The sequence below is a fragment of the Falco biarmicus genome, chromosome 11 (assembly GCF_023638135.1).
Source record: "Falco biarmicus isolate bFalBia1 chromosome 11, bFalBia1.pri, whole genome shotgun sequence".
NCBI classification, from domain to species: domain Eukaryota; kingdom Metazoa; phylum Chordata; class Aves; order Falconiformes; family Falconidae; genus Falco; species Falco biarmicus.
In genome coordinates this window covers 21391260-21414103 of record NC_079298.1, presented here as the reverse complement: position 1 = coordinate 21414103, position 22844 = coordinate 21391260, and the positions used below count along the sequence as shown (strand labels likewise).

The following is a 22844-nucleotide window of genomic DNA, read 5'->3' as shown; positions in this document are numbered from 1 at the left end:
GACACCTCTAGCTAACCAGTTGGTGAAGCTCAGTTCCTGCATGAAAGTGGAAAGGCAGAGCTATCTACAGGACGACTAAGCCTTTCAGAAGCTAATTTGAGCTTGTGTTCATCCACACCAACGATGATTAGATTACCTATCAAGTGTGCAGAGCTATCAGGATTCAGGGCTTTGAAAAACAAGGTGAATTTATCTGATTGATTTAAAAGACATGGGTGGAACAAGTGGGTTATAAAAAGAAAAAGTCTTTCTTATAGATATTAGAAAAGTACTTTTCCTGGCAAGCTAACAAACTTGTAACTTTGCTTCCAAAAGTTGTCTTGCCTGCCCAAACCCCAAATTTATTAGTCGGAATCAAAATGCTTTATCCAAATCAGTTAGCAGGCTGAATTAATTCATGAGGCAAAAACAAAGCAACTTATTAGGTTCCATCCTTATGCCAAGCAGAGATATTTAAAATTAAAATATGCAAACATCATCTGTGCTTTCTATACAGTCAGTTTCCAAAAGCTGATAGTAACACTCAGATTGGATATTGCAACACAAGGGAGAGAGCAGCTCTTCTGGGTCTTGCTCCTTCCTCAAGCAAAACTTGTTGCAGTTGATGGGGAGAAGGGAGGAAGAGGTTTCTAGAATAAGCTTTGGGTGAAAGATTGCGAGACTCGTGCAACTGTATTTGCAAGCTGTGCTGCTGTTGCATGTTGGCAAGGGAGTGCTCCTCAAGTCTCTGTGTTTTCCTTCCTTAAGAGAAAAAACCCAAACAGGTCAGTTGTGTCGAATTCATCTCCAGCGTAACCCCAGTTCACATCAGGAAAGGATTTTGCCTTCATCATGTCTTACTCTAAACTTAATAGTGAAATACAGCTCAGCATACAGCCCTTTGAGGGGATTCTGATTCAGAAAAGCACTGAAATATGCATGTAAGTCAATGAAGTGCTTCCCTAGCAAGGACTTTATAAGATGCCTGCTCAGAGTTAAAATTCCAGAGATTTTCCCTGCTGAATCCTAGACCTCATTCCATTGCCAAGCCACATCCTGTCTGTCTGTTTTCACCTGCAGTGGAGGTGGCTTCTGAGAATGCCAAGGGTAATCTGTTTGTTGTTTGGTTTGGTTTTTTTTTTAATTGTCAGTGGGGTAGTGGTAGTTTCTAGTATTTTTCCTCTGAGTAATAAAGCAGTCTAGATAGATTTAAGGCATGTAAACATCTCTAATACATTATAATGCATGTAAAGTGATGGAAGCAGATTTGAAAAAATATTTGCACATCTCAAGTGGCAGCCATGTCTGAGTATGTATTGGGTATGGGTATCTAGTTGTGTCTTTGACTTCCTACTGGGGGAAGAAAAAAACCCAACAACCCAACACACAAGACTCAAAGACTTTCCCAAGTCTTTATCGCACGAGTCTGTAATTTACAAATATATGGACTATAAATAGAGGGAACGCATAAATCTGGAATAAAATGTTTCATACATTATAAAAATGCTGGCCACACCTTGTTATAGTAATATTGCCTAATGGATTAACTTGGAGCATGTGATAAATCTTTTAAATAAGATGCAAGCAAACTACTTTTGTGCTTTTGTGTGCTTGTTCCGTGTACTTGTTCTCGTCTGGTGTGTGGGGTTTTTTTTGGGTTTTTTTGTGTTTTTTTTTTTTTTGTAGTAGAGATGACATGACAAAAGAATACTGAATAAGACAAATCTAGAAACAAAATAATGTGACAGATAATGAAATTATTTCTTTCTTTTGATACCATCCAGCCAACTTTCTGACGCATGTGATCTCCCAGCCAGCTGGATACTACTGTGCATGTGCACATCCACCCCCAGCTCACCCAGGCCCAGCTTGCCAAGGTACTGGCAGCAGTTGCTGTGGCAATGCGGGACTTCTCCACTCCAGCAGCCCAGAAGTCACCTCAGCTGCTGGCTTGTCCTGCCAGCTCTCTCCTTGGTGTGCAGGACGGTGGTGGCTGGTCAGCTAAGGGCACTGGCAGGATCAAGGCACAGCATGTGTTTAAAATGGCCAATATATTTCATTGATTTAGTTACTGTAACGTAGCCAGCTGGCATTAAAGGGAAATTCTAATCCTTTGAGGTGACAGTTCGGTATGATATACTATTTATGTTTTACATTTTTTCTTCCTTTTTCCTATGCATAATACATGCCCAAAACTCACTGATAGACTCAGAGGGTGAGTTCAAAGGGGAAAAAGAGATATCAGTGCAAGAGGCAGGAAGCCGAACTCCCAGAGTTTGAAAGAGTGCACTCATCTGATGAGAGGCAAAGTAAATGTTTTCAGTGTTTCGTATAGGAAAGTTTAAATATTGCAGTGAAGAGCCACAACAAACTAATTGTATTGTGTTAAGTGATCAGCCAGAAGAGATTAGACATTTATTTGGTCTAAATTGCTTGCAGTGGCCACTTCTAGCGATTAATTTACCCTGATTTAAGCCAAGGGATCTTATGTTACCTGTTAAACCTGCTACATCCCCAGTTTCACAGTCAGCTTTGTCTCTGCTGTTGCCTTTTGCCTCTCTGAAACACAGCAACATGGATAGGCAGGTGGGAGGGTGAGACCAGCTCCCACAAAGGGACTAGGTGAAAAATGGTCTTGTTCTTTTTTACACAGCTGTGTAACATTTTGGGCTGCTGCAGGACCGATGGTTGCGTGTGTAGACATGCCTTCTATTGCAAACCTGGCAGTCAGGTAGCTTGGCCCTGCTGGACCAGGATGCTCTTGCTCACACTGAGTAATAGCGGGTGTTAGTCAGGGCGCTGGCACCTCGAGCTCTGAGAGCAAAGAGCTGGCTCTTCCTGTGTGCTTGTGCCAGGCTTTGTGCTGCAGGGGCCTGACCTTTGCTGAGCCCTGCTGTGTATTCTCTGTATCTGCTGTCAGTCAGTTTTGGAATTATTTCTGTTTTCAGTAGCTTAAATTAACATTAATGGCAATCGAGAAGAGTCTCCTTCCTGTGTGATGTTTCCACCGTGGCTGAGGTGTTTTGTTTGTGAGCTCTGCTGCCCTGGGAGCTGGGTAGCCTCACTCCCTTCCTGCCCGCTTGTCAAGCCAGGCCTGGCTCCAGTGGGGCTTGCTGCCATTGTTTCCTACACGGATTTGGCAATCTCTGGACTGATTTCTGTGGCCAGTTGAGGTGGTGAAGCCGTTTGCCACCTCTTCGTTCATCCCGAGTGAGGGGGGCGATGTTCCAGCAGGCGCTTCCGTCCCAGTTTCCCCAGCTCAGGTTGCGTCACAGACCCTTGCAGGAATGGAAAAGAACGGTTGCATTTATGGGAGGAAGGGGTTTTATGCAAGTGGAGTGAGTTCTGTCCTCTTACTGTTCCCTAAATTCTAAATGCCTCTGTCTGAAACCTTTCACACTGCTCATAGTGGGACTCCAGTCAGACGTGGAGCCATGGAGGAGCACATGCTTGCCAAAGTGTGAAGTGCCTCAATCTGCTAGGCATGAAATAATTTCAGAGGGGAGATGTTTGACTGTTACTTCTCTCTTTTGAGACTGCTGTGGTTTGGTTTTAACTGTGGCTCTTTCCACTTGCCATTTGGATGTCCGTTTTGTTCCTCTGCATGTTCAGTTGCTGAAATCTCATGTTTGAGCAATTTTTTCTGCGGGCCTCTGTATGATGGAGAGGGCTGCCACAGCCTTTGTACTGATGCTCTGGCAAGATTAAGGACCTCATCCTCTTTGCTGCTGTTTTAGATCTCAGTAGTGGCTGGAGAACCAAAGAGCTTTCTGCAAAATGCAGGCATAGGGAGACATGGTTCTCAAACCAGCAAGTGTATTGGATCCTAAAGATCCCATACAGTAAATAGTAACACAAAAGGACAACTGCACTAGCTGGGTTGGGTTCCGCCACTGTTCATCCAAATCAGGGGAAATGCTGCAATTAAGCAGCATGACTAGATGTGTAGCTTGTGTTACAGCAAGGATGCCTGTGGCTGATGGCAGTGAGTGTCTTCTCAGTAAATGTTACTGCTCCCTGCCCAGTCCCTCGCCTGGTTAGCTGCGTGGTGGGAGTTCAGCCAATAATCAGCAAAGCTCCCTGAGGACACAAGTACTGGTGGGTGAATCAGGTCTCCAATGTGGTACTACTGCCTCGGCCAGAGTGGCCTGGTAGTGCTGGAGGTCTGGTGGGCTTTGTTTTGCAGAGGGGGATAAAAGATAAAAAAAACTCCAACAACAAACCCCATCTCGTTTCCTGGCACTTTTTTACCCCCTGAATGCTGTAGAAGCCAACCAATATCAGGCCTTGCTTCCTACCCAGAAAGCAGCTTCTTCCTCCTAGCTGGGCTGCAAATATTGCTGTGCCTGTTTGTTGCTGCTGTGGGGTGATTCAGTGCCGTGTGTTTTCCCTGACCCCCTCGCCCTCCGCTGGGAGAGAGAGGGGGGTCATGTCTATGTGAGAGCTGGTGGCAGATGCCCTTGCTAAAAGCTGGCTCCCACATGTGGGCTCCCAGCCAGGCCAGTGTGTAGCAGGGACAGGCCTGCAACCGCACAGCCCTGCTCCTGGCCTGCCACACATCTGGCCTTGTGTTTTGGGTGCTCTGTTTCCTGTTATTTCAGTCCCTTACTCCAAAGGGGTGCTCTTATGTTTATTGAGAATAAAGGGTGGTGACTGAAATCAGGGATATGGACTAAAGGAGCTGCAGTACCCCTCCAGCATCGCTCACAGTAGCCAGGGGACATGGCATAATCTCTGATGGCATTGAGATCACAGCTGCTCCAACTATGCTTCTGGGAGGTTTCATGTTCTTCACAGCATAACAAAGTATTTCGTCAACTTAAACAAGTGGGAAATGGGCCTAATTCCTCAGTCGGCAGTAAAAGTGCTTTTCAAAGATATTTTTTACTGTTAGCTCCAAACAAAACTGTTTTCATGTGACTGAGAATCTGACTTAACAGATTTATATGATGCCCTGAGGACTGAAATTCACTTCTGTAGGACAAAACCAAACTAAAATGCCCCTTTGTTTAAAGGCTGGGCCGGGGAGAGGAACAGGGGGAGTAGGGAAGATGCCATGAGTGTGAGAAAGCCGTGTTAACTCCACCTGTCCACACATACCCAGACTGCTATAGCGACTCAGAGTCCTATAAACTTGAGAGAGAAATTTCAAATAGCGTTAATTGCACATCTTGCTAATGGTGGTGCTTGGTTGTATGTTGTAACAGTGGTTGACAAAGAAGTAGGGGAAACTCCACCACAATACTTGAGAGAAAATGTGTGTGCCGCAAGTGCCTCTGGCACATCCAGGGCAGCTGTAGCCAGAAAGGTCAGGCTAAGGATCTGTCAGGTGGTGCTGAAGCAATACGATCACTCCACAGGAATGCCTCAAACACCTTGAAGGGGGAATATGACCTGAATATGGCTTGGAGGATGGAGTACTCAAATACACACCACAGTCCTGAGGAAGGAAAACCTCAGGCTCAACTCATTCACACACACAGAGCTAAGAGCATGCTGGGCCATCAGTAATTAGCTGGGGAGGGTGATGTGCATAGCATTGCTGGTGGGGATCAGAAACCTCCAGGTATGAGGCATATTGGCTGCAACGTATCTAGAGTTTCCTTGGCAGGGGGAAACCTCAAAGTGGCCTTTGTGGATTTACAGCTGCGTTAGGAGGCTCTGCGTGCTGCTGTGACACTGTGGCCTGAACTTAACTACTGTACCATGAGTACAGAAAAATGTGCTTCTAGGGGGTTCTCTAAAATAACCTTAGTTCCTGAACTCATGGTATGTTACTGTGAAGTGTCTTGGCCTCTGGTAGTGAACTTATGGCACAAGGGAATATTTTCAAGGAAACATATGGCCAAAGTTTCAATCTCTTTTCTAGTGCTGGTTTAATGGATCATGTTGAAACCAATCTGTAACTCCCTTTTTGGGGGGTGTGATGTTCCTGCAGCTCCCCAGTGTTACCAGATTATTTCAATGCAAGCTTAGTGTCCAAGTAAAGTTTTCAGCGTTAGTTTCCTGCAGGGGTTCAGAGTGAGCCTCTAGGTAAGCTGTTTGGAGGGATGGGTTGGCTGCTGTGGTGGTCCTCCATGATCAGGAAAGCTCCGATACCCCTGAATTTCCAGTGGGGTTGTGAGGCAATCCATTAGAGGGAGATATGTGTGGATCAGCATGTGGCTTGCTCATTTTTGTTGCTCTGAGCAATATCTGTTGACTGTTCAGAAGGCACGAGAGCCCCAGGTGTCAGGTGTTGTTGTGTATCTGATGAAGAGATTCACTTGTGGAAAAAGACTCAGCAAACTGTTACTCTTGTATACATTTCTCAAGTGCTGCCTGGGATGTGTTGCAGACTAAAAGAGGATTTTTTTGGGAGAGGTAGTCGAAGAGCATTGCTATGAATTTACAGTCCAACAGTCCCAATGAAGAATAAAATTCTGTTCTGTACAAACTTCTACCCATCGAGTTTGGTCCCGAGTTATCCAGAAAACAAGTATTTCACTAGGATTCTTCCTGTGAATATACTGAACATAATTCTATGTTTTTTTTCTCTGTGCTTATTTGGTAAATATCAAAAAGAATCTCTTTTCACACTTCTGTTCCTTCTGAAAGGCCCCTAATAGGAATGCTTATCAACTCCCAAAATGAAATGATTGGACAGAGGGAACACCCATAGGTGACTCGAGTGGTGCTGAAGTGTTTCTGCTCTGCTTCCCATGTTGCTTTCCCTCCCTCCCCCAGTTCCCATAATGCAAGCTCTGCAACTGCCAAAGCCACACCCGACTCATGATTTGTAGTAGGAGAGAGCAGACACACGCAGGGAATTGACACTTGGGTTGGGACCTAAGAATTGAAAACTGAAGCAACTTGAACTGCTCAAACTACCTCTCTGTTGCTTTCAACCTTATGACAAAAGCTGTTTCTCTGCTTAGACATGTGCTTTTTACTAGAAGTCTTTCTAATTAGCTGGGGCCAGAGAAATCGGAGAGGTGGGGGCAGTCACCTTCCCTTCCCTTGGAACAAGGTCAGCATTTCCAAAAGCTGCCCTCAGCTGGGAGCCAGGGAAACGGTGCTCAGGTTCTTGCAAAAAGCAGGCCCAGCATTAGATGCCAAGTACTTTGGAGGATGCGTCCTGAAGCGATAAGCTCAGTCATTTCTTCTTCACCTGACAGACCTTTTTGAGTCTCTTCAGGGCAGGAATGTATGGACTCGTTAACGTACTCACCAGTGATCTTCAGCCCTTCGACTATCATGTGGGTGAGCTGCAGATGCAGGAATGCACGTGTGTGCACACCGTTTTACTGTGCATCGCGGCACTTACAGCTGGCTTTCTTCCTGTGGTTAAAACCTTCGTGCCCACTTCTGGGATCTGAGCACAATGCGAACAACCTCGCAAAGTAAACACATCCACCTAGAATTTTTATTTTCCCAAATCACTCCTTTAGCTAATGTTTCAAAGATACATGTATATATACCACATCTGGTGCAAACCAACTACTTTCAGTCTGTTGGATCAGAGTCAATATTTGCCTAAGGTATTACAGACGGTCATGAAGTTCTGGCTAAAAGGAAAAGTGCGCTCGTTGAGGACTGGTCTCAGACTTACGTGTGAGCAAAGGGACACAGAGCTTTGTGACAGGGCATCCGTGACACCACTGGTCCCGCAGTGCTGGTGCTAGCGATAGTTTCAGATGATCCCCTGGATGACTGGCCCTGTGTGCTTGTGCAGACAGGGCCTGACTCATCACTGGTGCTACTGGGGGACTAGCACTGCTTGTGCTCTGGCACTGCTCTTGCACCTTCTCTGACCCACTGGGCATTCCCCCTGGAGCAGCTAGATGTGGCGGAGATGTTTGCAGCAGAGGGCTCCTTGCTGGAGCAAAGGTGGTGAATAAATCAGTGCTTTCTGCCCTGCTGGTTGTGTTCCTGTTCCAGATTTTTGCACCAAACTTTATTTTGTGTGACTTGTGGGTTTCTGGTGCTGCTGCAGTCTCTGTATAGGCTTCCTGCTGACAGACGTTCTGTACTTGCAGTTGAGTTGTGGAAGTTGGTCTAATTCAGAGCTCAATCAATCCTAGAAATGGTATTAAAATCTGACTTGCCTTTTGGTCAACTGAGACTCGCTTAAGTAAACAAAGGTCAGATCTTTAGTTTCTTTATCGGTGTTTACATAGCTGTGTATATAGCCAAACTCCCATTGCCCCAAGAGCATTTAGGAGCTGACTCACATGTGACAGATTTGTCTTACTTTAACTGAAATCAAAGAGCAAGAACCTGACTGAAGGATGACCTACATCTAATCTGTCCTATTTAGGGTAAATCAGAGTGGTCTGTGCTCTAAACTGAACCTGTTTGTAGCTCCATAACCCTGTCAATAATACATGGACTGCATCTAACTCATATAGCAAGAGTCTTACTGGTGCTGGTGGGGTGTTTCTGCAGGTTAAACTCAGCAAAACAGTTGTTTCCTGGTCACTGCTGATTATTGTATATGCCAGGTCAGTGGGCGTTACTGTTTTCTCCAGTACTTCTGCTGCAATTCTGCATGGCTCAGCACATTTTGGGTTTGTGCTTATTGTGGCATCTGTTTTTCACTCTACTCTTCCTCAGGGCTGGGAACTAACATAACACTAAAGGCTACTCTTAAACCTTCCTGGAGAAAGAACTGACGCTCAGTTGCTGCACGCCAGATTGTGGTCAGCCTGAAATCCACTGCATTAAACTGGAAGTGGTATATCCAATGCTATCACAGAACAGCTTAATCCTCTGAAACCAGGGTGAAGGATGAACCCATTCCTGGCCAGTAACTGACCGTTACTGTTTGACAGAAGCCCCCCTGCAGTGGGACTACACCGCCTAAATGCTCTGTGGTTTGGGGTGCAGGTCAGTCCAATTAGCAGAACGTACACAGCAGGGTTTGACAAGTCCTCTCCTCTTTTGTAGCAGGTATTTATTTCAGATGCCTTTTTTTGATCTCTTTGTTGCATTCATTTGTTCAGTGCTGTGGTTCTTTTTCTTGCGAGTGACTTAGCAGTCATCACATGCTAAGAAAAGTTATTCCTGGTGATTGCTGTGCGTTAGGACTATAGGAAACATTGTGTGTTTTAAAAGTTGCCTAATGGTGTTATGGTCTCTGTTCTCATTTGCCTGTAACTGTGAGACTTACAAAATAGGTTGAACTCTCTTAGGTCAGTGCTTGAACTTTTATCTTGCTGTTTGCTTGGGTTACAGGCAGTCACTGTGGTTCAGCAATCTCTGAGAACGAGGTCTTGGGGAAATGTCACTCTGGCTCTGTGCCCTTCTCTTTATGAAGCTGCAGTTCCCTCTCGTGGCATGTTGGGTGGGATGTCTTCCCTTCTCTCCATACTCCTGTTTGGAGGGTCCCTGCAGAACTGCTTTGTCCTGAGGTGGGGAAATGCACCTGAAAGAGTTCATCCGTCTGAAGCCGCTGTTCTGTGATGGGCACTTTGTTCCTTTACCCCAAGATGTGTGACAGGGAAATGGGACCTATACCTGGGGAGACTAGGAAGTATGGACTTTTCTTAATGACCCTGCCAACTGCCTCTAGTTCAAGCTTGTGCCTGCATGCCTGTGAGTGGTGTCTGGATGACACTGCTGGGTTTGCTGCAGTCCTCTCCTAATGCAACGCTCTCAGCTATGTACCCAGGAGTCACTGTGCCACTCGTTACAGCTACTGACTTGACACCGGCACACAGACCAGAGGTCTTTTGACTGCTGCAATATTGGTGATGGGTAAGAGTACCTCTGCTGCTCGTTCGTTGCTCCGGGACATCAGGATCAAGGCTGTAAAAGGAGCCTTGCTGCCTCACAACAGTTTTTCTACTAATGGCTTTTGGGGTTTTTCCCCCCCATCAAAAATTAGCCAACACTTTAATAAACGCAAAGGCAGGTGCTGTGGCAATGTCAGCATTCTCAGTGCAGCTTGCACAGACCCGTCACTGTATGAACTCTGACTACAGGACCAACAGGCTGCTCTTTGTCCAGAGGATACAGTCTGGGCTGCCCTGCTTTGGAGGACTCAAGATTGGGTAATGAAGAAGGTGGGTTTCTGTATGATCCCTGTCTTGTTGGCTGCAAAAGTTGACAGGTATGTAAATAGGAAAGGCAGGAAACTGCAGGGTACCGCTTCCTTCATGCATGCAGTGGAAAGCTTCACTAGCAGTCCTGCTGCAAATGAGCAGCACCAAACCATAGAGGCTTCGTAGCGGCTGGTGTGATGCAGAGCCTGGTCTGACTCTGGGGTCGGAGGGGCTGCATGGTTTGTTATGCTTAGGTTGGACTTCTGCTCTGTCAGAGTGACTGTGTCACCACCACGGGCAACGTGTGCTCTGTGACCCCAGCTGTGAAACTGAGAATGTTTCTAACAGCCAAACACATGACACCCATTTGTGAGCATTAAGCAAGGACAAAAAAACTTACAGTGAAATGGGGTGTAAGCCATTTCAGAAGACAACAGCTCACCCCTAAGGATATTATGATGGATGATGCCTATCTGTTGGTGGGAAAATTGTCCAGTTGAAGCATGTCTATTTTAGGTGTTAGGAGCGAATTACTGCACCGGTCCTGTTAGAACTGGAAAGTTGTAATAAAGAATTGGTGCAAACACCTACAGATACGGTATTACTGTGATGGCAGTAACACTGAAGATGTGCTGTTATCTGCCATGTACTGCAGAAAGAAGAGATGTGCAGTATCAATACATTAGCTAAACACATAATAAGAGATCTGTAGAACTGAGTATTTCAGAAAGAATACTGCTTTCTAAGGCAAGCATCTCTGAACTAGTACCTAAATCTAAAGAGAGACGTGATTTCTGAGTGCAGTCATGAATTATGCTTTGGTGAACAAAGCTTTATGCTCTGTCTTCATCCGTTTCATTCTTAGAGGCATGTTTTGCATAAACTAACACAGAAGTCATACCATTTAAAAAATAAATCCTAACACACTAAATGACTGCTGTTTATGTAGGACCTCATCACAACCTCACATATTGACAGAAATATCATTCTGTTAGTCCATTACAAGTACGAGATCATTTTCTTATGCCTGTGCTCACAATTGCACCTACATGTGGTTTCAGGAAGCCTAATCTAACAGTCAGATTAAGTGCTTTCTTGCCTATGGCTATTTTACTGGAAATCCTGGTAATGAAGGCCTCAGAATAAGCATTTGTGTCAAAAAAGCATGTTTTCAGTGCTTCCATCCTGGAAAGGGATGAAGTAAGGATCTGTGTTTCTCTTCTATTATTGATTATTTATTGTAGCTCTCACAGAGGATCGAGGACTAAGCTATTCTGTCTCAAAATGTCAAACCTTAACCTTTGTGCAAAGTTTCTGAAGTTCAGCAAGCTATGTGAAAATGGGCCACTGTGATTGAATAACGTTAATGTGGAAATAGTTAACTCCCACACAACACCGTGTTTCACCATCTGCAACATGATTTGGCTCTGCAATGGTTTCACAGATCTGTGACGCTTGTGCTGATTTTGTGGTGGTTCTCCTATTTATAATTACAACTGTACTTAAAGAAACATCTGTACTAAGTAGTACGTAACATTGATACATAGATGCAGATGCTAAAAATGCAATTATGCTTTTGTGCTGAGCATTTAGTTTTGCAGGCTGGTTTCATACCCTAGTATCTGTTGTTGCTTTCAGAGGCAGATTCTCATCCTACCACAGCAGCTTGCCTTCTTTTCTCCCAGGTGGGTCTTCTTGCATCTGGTTGTGTTAAAGCACATTTTGTGACTGCGCGATTCAGATCATGCTGTAGCACAGACCTACCCTCCCTATGACCCTGCAGCTCCACATGCTCTAACGTTGTCTGACAATTCTAGTGTTACAGATTCCTAACATCATGGCTTCTTCCCTGCACCCGTTTCTCCTCACTTTGCAGCTTCCTCCTTATCTACCAAACCTCTGTCATCTTCCTCCTCTTCCCTAAACCTCTGCTGCTGTTTCTCTCCTCTTGTGCTCATGCTGCTGAAGTTTCCATACAGCACCTGGTGCTGGCACTTCCTTATCCCTCTCTCGAGTAGACAAGTGCTAGTCAGGGGCTCTAAGCTGACAAGTTCAGCAAAAGCTATTGGTCTGCTGTCACACACTACATGTACCTTGCCTGTTGTGCTGATGCAACGCACCAAATGAAAAATGCCTCCACACCGATGGTCTGGATTTAAAAAAAATAAAACCCCAATGACCCCCCCCCAAGACAACCCCCCCCGAGAAGCATTTTCACCAAGAACCAATACTTACAATCTTTGCTTATAGTCAGCCCCATTTACTACCGGATTCTGCTCTGAGATCCATTAGCAAGCTGGTTTTCAATATACTTAATGTGTGTCCCTCCTGGTTTTTTTCTAATAGAAAGGTTTATTTTTAATAAGTACGCCTGGTAGAAGAAACTCAAGACTTGCAATCTTACTGGTTTGTAAGCACAGTTTCCACCCACGGCTAACTCCCATGCATCTATTTCTTCCTTCTTGGCCCCAAATTAACCCAGAACAACTGTTGGACCACTGGGCTTAGGCTTCCTTGGACTGTCTCTCATACCCTTTTTCATCTTTTACCTACTGGAAACGTACTGAAGGTCATTGCTGCTTTCAAATGTACTCCAGTTTTGCAAGATTCCTAAAAAATAATGTTAGTTGGTCTAGTTCATCCACAGTGTTGTAGGAAAGGACAACATCCTCCTCGTTTCTTTCTCACATAGACTAGAATAGTCCACTGTACCAAAGTGGCCATGTTATCTTCTTCCTGAGGTCCGTTTAAAGCCCCTGGGCTAAGCCAGTGAGTTTAGTCAGGTGGATGCAATAAGCAGTGGAGAGCCACAGGATCTCAAACTCTCTGTCCCCACAGTGCTCCTGTCCTGTACTCTCCAAACATCTCCTGTGTAGCTCTGTCCCAACCCTTGGCTCTCCCTTACATCTGTAGCCTCATCTTGTCTTCTTCAATGGGCAGGAAGGTTATAAATAGACAAGAAGACAGACAAAGTGGCCCAGATTCCTCAAAGACCTCAGCATTCACAACTGAGGCCAGAGCAAATGGCCTGCTTTTAGTCTCTTTTTAAAGTGCCAGGCCTTAACATACTTAACCATGTTCAAAATTGAGTCTAAAGGTTGCAGTGGGTATATCCACAGATATGACCCAAATCTAGTGGTAAATACTTAAGAAAATCTGACCCAATTCAGCTGTAATGTTTGTTTGGTGTGGAGCCAAGTTATAGTATCAGCATCAAGGCAAAGCAACTGATGGAGAAAAATATGCCCAATGAACTTTTATTTTTCTTTCAGCTTTGGGTAGAGTTAGGCAAAAGAGTAAGGAAGGTATTATAGCATGTATCACAAAGAAGAAAGCAAATACGTTTTTAATTTCAAACACATCTTCTACCAAAAAAATGATGTTCCTTTGCAAAATGGTGAAGGTGCCTGCTATCACTTTTGGTGAAAGCCATGTTAGTCCCCAGGCTATGAGTGTGGGTACCAGGAGCTCAGAGTGTATTTCTGGCTCTGCATCTGACATGGTCCACGTGCCTAGTTGAGTCACTCTCACTCCCCTTTCACTTTCCTTTTCTCTGAAAAGGAATTACCTATCTTTGGAAAACACTTTGAAATTGATGATGAAACTGCTAATTAATAATCCTCTTGAAAGAGTCCTCAAATGGTAAAGATCCCACCTCAATACATATAAATGTGTGTTGAGAAGATCATTAGCTCAGTCCAAAAAATCAGCAACTAAAAATAAGCATGAACCTGTGTTCTGCTTCTGTGATCTGTGACTGATCAGTTTGATCCATCTTCAGTGCTGAATTTGTGATCTTGGTGAAGGCTCTGAAACTAGACAATTTCTTACAACAATTAGTTAAAAGTAGGAATATCTCTTTCAGCAATAAAATCTTCCCTGAGGTTGCATTATGAAAGATAATGGCTTTTGATAGGTAACAGCCTATAGAGATACAAGGGCTTCCTGTATAGAGATTCAGGGATTCCTGTATAGCAAGAAATTTTGAACAAAGCTGTTACAGCTCCTCATCCAATTAGTTTTAAAAATACTGTACTTCTACTAAAGAAAAATACATTAAAGTGTTCACACAGTCCAATCTACAACAAACAATTTGGGAAGACATGAAAATGTAAATTTTTGCAAACAAAAAAATAATGTTGTAAAATGTGTTAAAATGGCTGGATACCATTCGATATAATTTAGATTTCTTACAATGAAAAATTTTAAATTTCTTAAAATAAAAAGTGACTTTTAAACTTGCCTTTCCCCCCCCTCTCCCTTTTCTGTGTGTTTAGAAATGTTGAAGTGAAACACACTGACAATTTAGACACTTTTTCAAGTTGAGAAATTAATCAAAACCAACCTTTTCCTGCAGAGGTTTCATTTTCAACCAAGTAGGCCTCTTCTGATTAAAGAAGTTGCATAAAAATTCTTAATCGTCTCTGCACAGGAGCACTGCTGTAGCTGTTGGGTGATTCATATCTGTTTTAGAGACAAGTTTCATAATAATCTATAGATGCTGTTGTAAGAATCATTATATGAGTATCTGTCTGTCTGGTAACAGTTGTATGGCCTCGGGCTAGTGTCCCTCCAGCCTTGGAGAGGCCGCCTGTGTAAATGGGCACCAAACCAACATGTGTGAGCGAGCCCCTTTCAAGGAGGGAGGGGAGAGATGGCCCATTTCCCATCCTGTGCTGAAAAAATAAGCCCTGCAGGAGCTTGGTGTGTGGATGGGAGGCGTGAGGTGGCCCTCGCCAGGCAGTGCCATCCCTTCCTCTTCTCCATGCAGGGTGCAGGGAGCTGGCATGAGGGGCGAGAAGCCCAGGGGTCTCCTGCTATGGAAACTGACTGTTCGGTAGGATCTTTACAGGGGTAGACACAGAGCAGGCAGGATGATGAGTGCCAGCTGGTGGAATTAGTGAAGAGGTAAAGTAGAAAGGAATGGCCAGGCCCTAGGACAGGAAGTATAGGAAAGATTTGGAAGAGGGAAGAGACAGGAACAGAGCAGAGATATGAAACAAGCTGAGGTGTCTATAATTCTTATGGCTGTAATACCCAGTTACGAATTTTTAGTAAAAGGTTTTCAGTACCACTAGGTATAGGAAAACATGTGAAATATTAAGTTCATTATTTTTAAAAGCCTGTGGCTCTTGGAAATTGTACTTAGCTAGCTCTCAGACTGTAAGAGCGGATACTCTTAGGCTAACCTGCAGGGAACTTCCTTCCTCCGTTTGTAAAGGAAATAAGGATGTGAAGATACATATCTACGCTGCTGTGCCTCCCTCTCCCCACCCTCAGCACACATGCTTCTTAGTACTGGTAACTTTATCAGCTTTGCTTCAGGTATCATCTCCCTTGTATTCAAGGTTGCGAGGTAGAGATGAACTAGGGAAAAATAAATCCAGTTTTTGACTCAAACCCTTAAAATATAAACAACATAACCCAGAACCCAGCATTACTCTTACACAGATCTTTACAGAAGATCAGCCAGCAGTCTAGTACCAAAACCAGAGGTCAATGTTTTGCCTTTGAATCACCAGATTAAAAAAAGGATGTTTCTTCAGTGAAACCTGTACAACAGTGTTATCTTACAGATGCATATTGCCAGAGAGCCTTCAAGGCAGCTAAATACATATTTGTAGCTATGCTTTTAAATTTTAACCTTTTTTTTTTTTTTCTTTTAATGCTATGACAAATTTTGAACTGCAGAGATAAGGTGACATTTAAAACCTGCCTGGATGCAATTCTATGCAACCTGCTCTAGAAGAACCTGCTTTAGAAGCAGGCTGGACTAGACGATCTCCAGAAGTGCCTTCCAACCCTGATGATTCTGTGCTTGACAGTTTGATTATGAAACAAGCTAGCTGGTCTTACATATTTTTTCAGCATGAAAATGACCCTTCTACTACTTCTACGTGCCATTCTTTGCGGGACAGTATCATGAAGCCTTTTAGGTAAGTCATGGCATTACTGCTAAGGCAAGTTATAAATATTTGGCACCTTAGTACTAGAGAGAGTGTTGTCAACCAGATCTTGTCCCACATCAGTCCCTGCGATGGGAGGAGCGATGGCTTGCACATAGGCACTACAGCGGAAAGAGCCATGGGTTCTGCTGTAGCCCGTCCACGAAGACCTGGACAAATCACTTGACTCCCCTATGCCCAAACAGCCCTCTGTGACATGGGGACCTGCTACAGCAAACCGGTAGCTGTGGATCTGCCTGCTGCTGATGGGAGCTTTGCTCTGCTCCTGGCCAGCTCTCCGGTGCACTCTCGGTGAGCAACACATGGGGGCTCTGAACCAGGGAGGCTCAGAACCACACGTTCCTAGTGAAGAGGCCTCACTCACTTACCTTAGCGTGTAACTCAACTAGCACAGGAGCACCCGTGCTGCTTTGTGGCAAACAAGGAGACCCATCTTGGTCCCACAGCAAGGCTCCAGTTTAGCTCAAAGAGAGATAAAACTCAACAAGAAAACGTAAAGTGTTGTTCAAAGTAATCTTTCCAAGAGCAGACTCCATTTATACAGTAAACGTAAAACCTAAAAGCATCAAATGGCATTTGCGTTCTTAAGAAACAATGCCTGCAATGAGTTGAAAACATTTCAGATTAATTCATAGGAAACAATTTGTGTGATTTCTTCTGGGTTTTTTTCAAGTGTGATTCTGTTTTTCTTCAGCACTGCTTGCTGCTTGGGGTGTGTGGTTTGACACTCAGCTTGTCAGTTTAGTATTTTGAGATCGTGAGTTTTTTGAAGAGGGCACATCTGTGGTTATAGAAGAAAAACAAGAAGCATCAGATGTTCAGTGTACAAAAAGGTAGAGCTTGGGAGGATCTTAGAAATGAATAGTTAGCAGAGATGACACGTGTTTGACCCAGAGCTGTTGAGGGCTAATGTAGTATCTCTAAAATCACTCATTTTCCAAGTTTTCAAAGGCCTTCCAAAGAAATTATCTTAATAAGGAAGAAATACTTTTAACTACATTTCTAGTTGTGAAATTTTACAGTAAGCCAAGGATCTTAAGCAGCAAAAAATCTCCTTTTTTTTTTTTGAGAGCCCACTGTTCAGAAAAAAAGAATGTATTCAAAAAAGCTTTTAAGTGAAGGGCTTCTCTTCAAAAAAATGAGATTGTGACTCCTAAACAAGGTATGTAATTACCAGAACAACCATTTGCTCTCATTTGCATCAACAGGAGCTTTGTCATCAGAGCTTTAAGCAGTAAAAATACTGCCCTTTGGGGAACAGAAGGCAGTGTCAGGGCTGCGGCTTCATCCCCCATCTTTCTTACTTCTTACTGGGATACTGCAGCAAAAGCCTAGGGACAGTTAAGGCTGATGAACATTTAACCAGTCTTTGTGCAAGAAGGACTAAAGTCAGACTGCAGAGGGCTGTAGGCTTTGGCAGGCTTCTGTGTGAAAGTGAACTGGATGTAAAACTTGCTCAAAAAATCAATAGCCAGTGGGGTTTACAACAGTGCCTGCCTTTATTAAAATGTAATGATTATTCTACCTAATTTGAAACACCCAAGTTTTTTATCACAACAAACACAGGTATTCTGAAGTTACCGTCTAACACAGAACTTCTAAGTGATGTTAGGAATCCAGAGTGATGCCCATCAAATGCTAAAGTAACATACCTATACTTTGAACTACAGCCAGCCTTGCTGAATTGGTACTAGCCAGATTTATAGCCATTTCTTCTATTTGTTACATTAAAAAGTTGGAATTGTCTACAAAAAGCTTCCTCCTGACTGTAGGTAGCACTTGCACTACTGGGATGTTTAGGGAAAATCCTGCTCAGTGACAAATCCTGATTAGGAAGTGTTTTTGAAATGTTTTTGGTTGTTTTTTTTTGTTTTTTTTTTTTTGCATAATAGGCAAGATAGACATGCCTAACATATGGTTGCTATAAAATACCTTAGATGAGTCAGATCTTAGCTGGCAGCTGTATGCAGGGTTGTTCTGGCTTCTTAGATAACACTACCAATTATGATCTTTTTTGTTAGTTTACTGCACTGTTAAATTATATTAACCTGATTTGTAGACACTCCCATTTTAGTAGAACCAAAAGGCAAGATTTATGATGTAAATCCTGATCTGAGTGTTTACAGCTTAATAAAGCTGTACCCAAAGTCCTTCAAACTCCCTGTAGTGATGACTACTTCTAACCAAATTGTAGGGCTGTCCAGGAAGCTGCTGCTGCCCCACAATGTGTTCCATTCAGTTACATATCCCATGAAATTTAAGAGGCTAAAAAAGTGCCAGAAATGGCATTGATTCAATGTGGCTTGCAATGATGTACCAGTCAATAACCCCACTGGCTTTGTTCTCTGATCTTTGCATGCAGCTCCTGCAGGCAACCATAGCACGCAAAAATGTACTAAAGACTGCCTTTATGTGTAGGCTACCAAAGCATTCTGGGGACTGACTTCTAAGGGGGAAGCTTTCATAGTGGCGAGATGTGACTGCCTTATGATCACCGATGTGTCAGCTCTAGTCTGTTCTGGGAGAAGGGACTCTGTAGGGAGCTGTTGTCTTGGGGTAACTGCAGGCTAGCACAGTAAAACCAACAAACAGGTAGACATCTGGGCCACACTTACTGCGTTATTCTGATTGACACACCTTCTTAAGTCTAGGACTTCAGTCTGCACATTCAACTATGGTAGCAAAGTCACTGGGAAGATAAACCTGGCTCACAGATCCCCAAAACACTGGTCAGAAAGTTGGTGGCCTTTGTTCCTGGTCTTTCCAGCCCTGCCACTACTTTTAATGCTGCCTCAAATGTGATGCTGTACTGACAAGACTATTTTGAGGAGGATGCCCAAACGTATCTCACAGAATCGCCCATTTCCCAGGGCATGAACAGTTTAATAAAAGGGTTGTGCTTGTTTCTCATCTTTCTTCTTGCTAATTATTACTCTTTTTGGCTAGTCCTGGCTGTTTTTTTTAAAACTCCAGGTTGCCTTGCTCCTTGCTCTAGAGCTGCAAGAAACCAAGGGGGACTGACTAACGTTTCTCATACCTGTCCAGATCAGCCACTGAGGCAACATATGCTTTCACTTGCTTTTTGAAATGAGAGTGCTCAAATGAGAGCTACTTGAAGACGTAAGTTTCCAGCTCTCTCCCCCCACCTCACCAAATCCTGTTTAGCACCACAAATGCCACAGTTCATGTTCTACTGTGTCTTTCAGGCAGCCCACCTCTCAAAGCACTGTCTGCAGAGAAAACGTTCTAAGATGAAGAGTCACAAAAAGGAAAGCTCACAAGAGGAAAAGTCTCTAAGCAATATTACTTTCTGTCTTTGCTAATGGAAGGCACGCCTACTTCCTCTGACTCTAGAGGACAACTAGCTGTCAGGTGGTACAGATACGCAGCTGAGAAACAGAGGTCTTTATAGGTGCCTAGCCCTGCCTTGTATACCACCTGCTGCTTATGGAAACTTAAGACTTGCCAAAGAGAGGCTGATTCCGTGTTTTCAATATTTAATGCTCATTGGAAATGACAGTTCAGCATTACCTGCTACTCCACTGAGATCAAGCTAAACCCCACCCCCAGTACTGGGTGTTTGTAAGTGTTTGCAGAAATAAACAGTAAGTATGAAAAGCTGAGAGGCAAATTGTACAACTAGAGCGTAACCTCCTGGACATACTTTCAACACACTAGCATTTTTTTTTCCTAAAGACTGCCACTCACTTTAAATCTTTCGGGTTTAACTCTTACAGGTTAAGAAAAAAAATCTGTGGGAAGTAGTAGCCATGAAAATAACTGAACAATACGATCAGATTGCTTGCAGGAGCTAGTCCCCATTCAGATTTGTGCCACACTATTACTAAATTACTCCAGGGAGAGCCAGTCTACTATGGTCAAAGTTCTCAGCTGACTTTTTCTGCTTTCTTTCTGCCACCAGGGAATAGGGGCAGAGGCATTAACACCCCCCACTTCATACACTGCACAAAGGTATGATATGGGGAACCAAAATTTAATAGCATCATTTCTCTGTGAAGCAAATGGAGACAGGCTAGTACCTAAGGTTGGATGCCTAAATTTAGAAGGTGTGAATACCGCTTTCCCCTTCTTTCTTCCTTTTTCTTCTCTCTGATGCGTTAGCCCTTTTCTCTCCACCAGTTAAAGGTTAGCTGAGACTTAACATCCAGCTGAGCTGCTCATCCCCTCTTGCATTTTGTACAGTCCAGACTCTCTCAGACTATGGAGAGAAGGGTAGGACATGCAGATTCAACAAAAAGATTCACAGAACTGTTAGTCTGCACCATAAAACCACAACAGATGCCTCACTTTTCAACTACTCACTGAGACTGAAGAGTGAAAATACAGGTGAATCTTCTATGTGTTGTGTGAATACTGCCTCTGAGGCCCCAGATGTATCTCATGTATGTACCATGCTCTTAGTTGCTCCCTGCATCGGTCTTGAAAGATGGGGCAGATGTAACTTTCCAGTCCTGCATTAGACAGCAGCACAGCCATATCAGTTATGCTGCTCTAGATGTATTAAGGCACTTTTTGTTTTGATGGTCTTCAATGAAGTAGATCAGCCATTTTCTGTTTCTTTTAACATAGAATTTTGCATTACTATTTGTAAGCATAACATGATTTGCAAACTTTACTAAGATGCACGATAATCTCTTTGAATACCTGATAATTTACAGGTTACATTGTGACTTGCCTACTCTCCTGAAATAGTGACTGACTATAAAGTGAACCACTCTGAATACTGTTCTGTCCTCCAAAAGAAAAATCAGCAACCTTTGTCAATGGTCACAAGGAATCGAGCAGCAACAGTGAAGGACTCTGCGTTAGGAAATTCAGGATTACAGAGTGCAGTACTTACACTGACAGTATTTACAGGACCGTGAATTGAACTTTGATGTTAAAATAAGGCACAAAAGCTTTTTATCCATGCTCTTTGGTCAGCACAAAGGCTGCCCTGAATAACTGAACAATCTGACGTTCTCTATGTGGTCTTACTAACACTGTTCTCTTCCTGAGATTACCTCATTACATCTATAGAAAACTCTGTAAGAAATCCCTATCTGCACTATGCAGGTATGTCACACATTCCTCCTTTGAGGCTAAGAAGCTGCAACAGCATGAAGCAAACTTTGCTTTAAGCTTTAAACTGAACTGTTCTTCTATTCTTTACTATGTCCATTATACAAATCAGGAGAAAAAAAAATAATCACCACAGAAGCCTGGCTGCCCCCCTGCTATTGTAAGAAACACATCATACCATACTTGCCCTGCTAGAGGTCCACTGCCAGACAGGCTTGGATGCTTTACAATGTAACAGCAATGGACTTCTATGACTTTATGGTCCTTATGATATAAGCAGCTGACGGCTTTACCAAACTCACGCCCCGTTCCTAGAGTTGTTTAGAAACAGAGGCTAACATCCCATCTACCCTAAGCCTCAGATCCGCCATGTCCCTACACGCCTGCAGCTCACAAGTCAGTCACTAAAATTTAGCACATCCAAGATAAGGCTCAAACCCGACACTGAAGTGTCAGCTGTTCTCATCTGCTCAGCTAACACAGGGAGGAAAAACAGTAAGCACAGCAGGCGGCCACAAGGAAACAATCTGCCTGCAAACACAACCAAAATGAGAAGTGGGGGTGGAACTGAGCTGAAAAAGAGTAGTCTGTTAAAGGACAGATAGCTGTGGCAGAAATGAGCGTTAAGCTCATAAAGGAGGTCTAGATTTGAACACTTCTAAGCAGTTAAGCTGTGACAAAACATGCTTGTAAAGAAACTACATAAATGAACTAAATTTTTGGTGCTTGAGTTGTGCTCTTTGTACAGCTAATCAAGGCTCATGGATCCTCTTCAGATGAGTCTACAGCCTTTATCCTACTTGAAAATAACAAGTATATGTATACTTTCTGCATTTATTTACACATGTTTTACTCAAGTCTAAGGGTGATGAAATCATTAAAGGCAAGTGAAAAACATCCTTTCAGGGCATTTCCAGCATGCTACAGAAGTCTTTCTTCTGGAGCGGTGCAGAAGGACATGGAAGGAGAAAGGTTATTCTGTTATTTTAGGGCAAGAAAAAGAATGAGTGAGCTCACTACACAGCAGCCAAGGAGGAGATGCAAAAATCCTGGAAGCTTACTTTTTTTAGCTGCTATGGCAGACAGTCAAAACTGCCACAGTGAACCCTGATAAAGAGGCCCTTCGGCCTGTGATCTATTCACTCTTATTACCAGATCACACATTTCCTACACAGTAAGTTCTGAAGACCAAGCCTAAAAATAAATAACAAAAAAAATCACACCACTAAACTGACAGGAAGTGTAAAAAGTTTCCAAATGAGAGCCATCAAACCTGATTAAACAGTCATATTCCTGGTATGATGTACATTTTAATGCCTTCTAGGTGTACTCAGCACAGCAGCATTGTCATGGGGTAGTTGTAATCTTTATGTCCCAAGGTAAGCGCACATGGAACAGAACGATGACTTGCTCAGAATCTACAGTAAAGTACTAACTAAAAATAGAAATATATGTAACTTCCAAAATCAGAAGCAGATAGATATAAATTCAAGGTTTAAGTTTTGCTTAGAGTATCATACCTATTACTCAGTCTTCTATAAGCTTATCTTTTGGCGAGGTCTTGACCTTCTTTGCATATGTATCAAGTATAAAGTTTTCCATCATGGTACAAAACCAATCTACCTTCTATCCAGATTACATCACACATTCTTAAGAATTTGACATCAGACATGCTCTGATCACAACCAGTATTTTTTTCCTATTGCATACTTAGAAAAATGCATAGCTTTAACTCTGCATTAAAGGTTTTCCTCATTCTAAATTGTTGCTTTTACAAGTTATACTGAACATA

The 22844-nt window shown here is 43.2% G+C and overlaps 1 protein-coding gene across 4 annotated transcripts in view; it reads right to left on the bottom strand.

Moving 5' to 3' along the window:
- Positions 1-13245: 13245 nt before the first annotated feature.
- The window catches only part of RPAP2 (RNA polymerase II associated protein 2), a 51518-nt gene continuing 41919 nt past the window's right edge, over positions 13246-22844 (bottom strand). Inside the window, exons 14-15 of one of the 4 annotated variants that reach the window (XR_008824714.1) lie at positions 14350-14468; positions 13246-13819 (exon numbers count right to left, since the gene is read on the bottom strand). The gene's annotated coding sequence lies outside the window, so the exon portion shown is untranslated. Of the gene's footprint in view, positions 14469-16469; positions 16752-17450; positions 20443-22844 lie in introns of those variants that run through there. The other 3 variants (XR_008824712.1, XR_008824713.1, XR_008824715.1) reach the window with 3 other exon arrangements.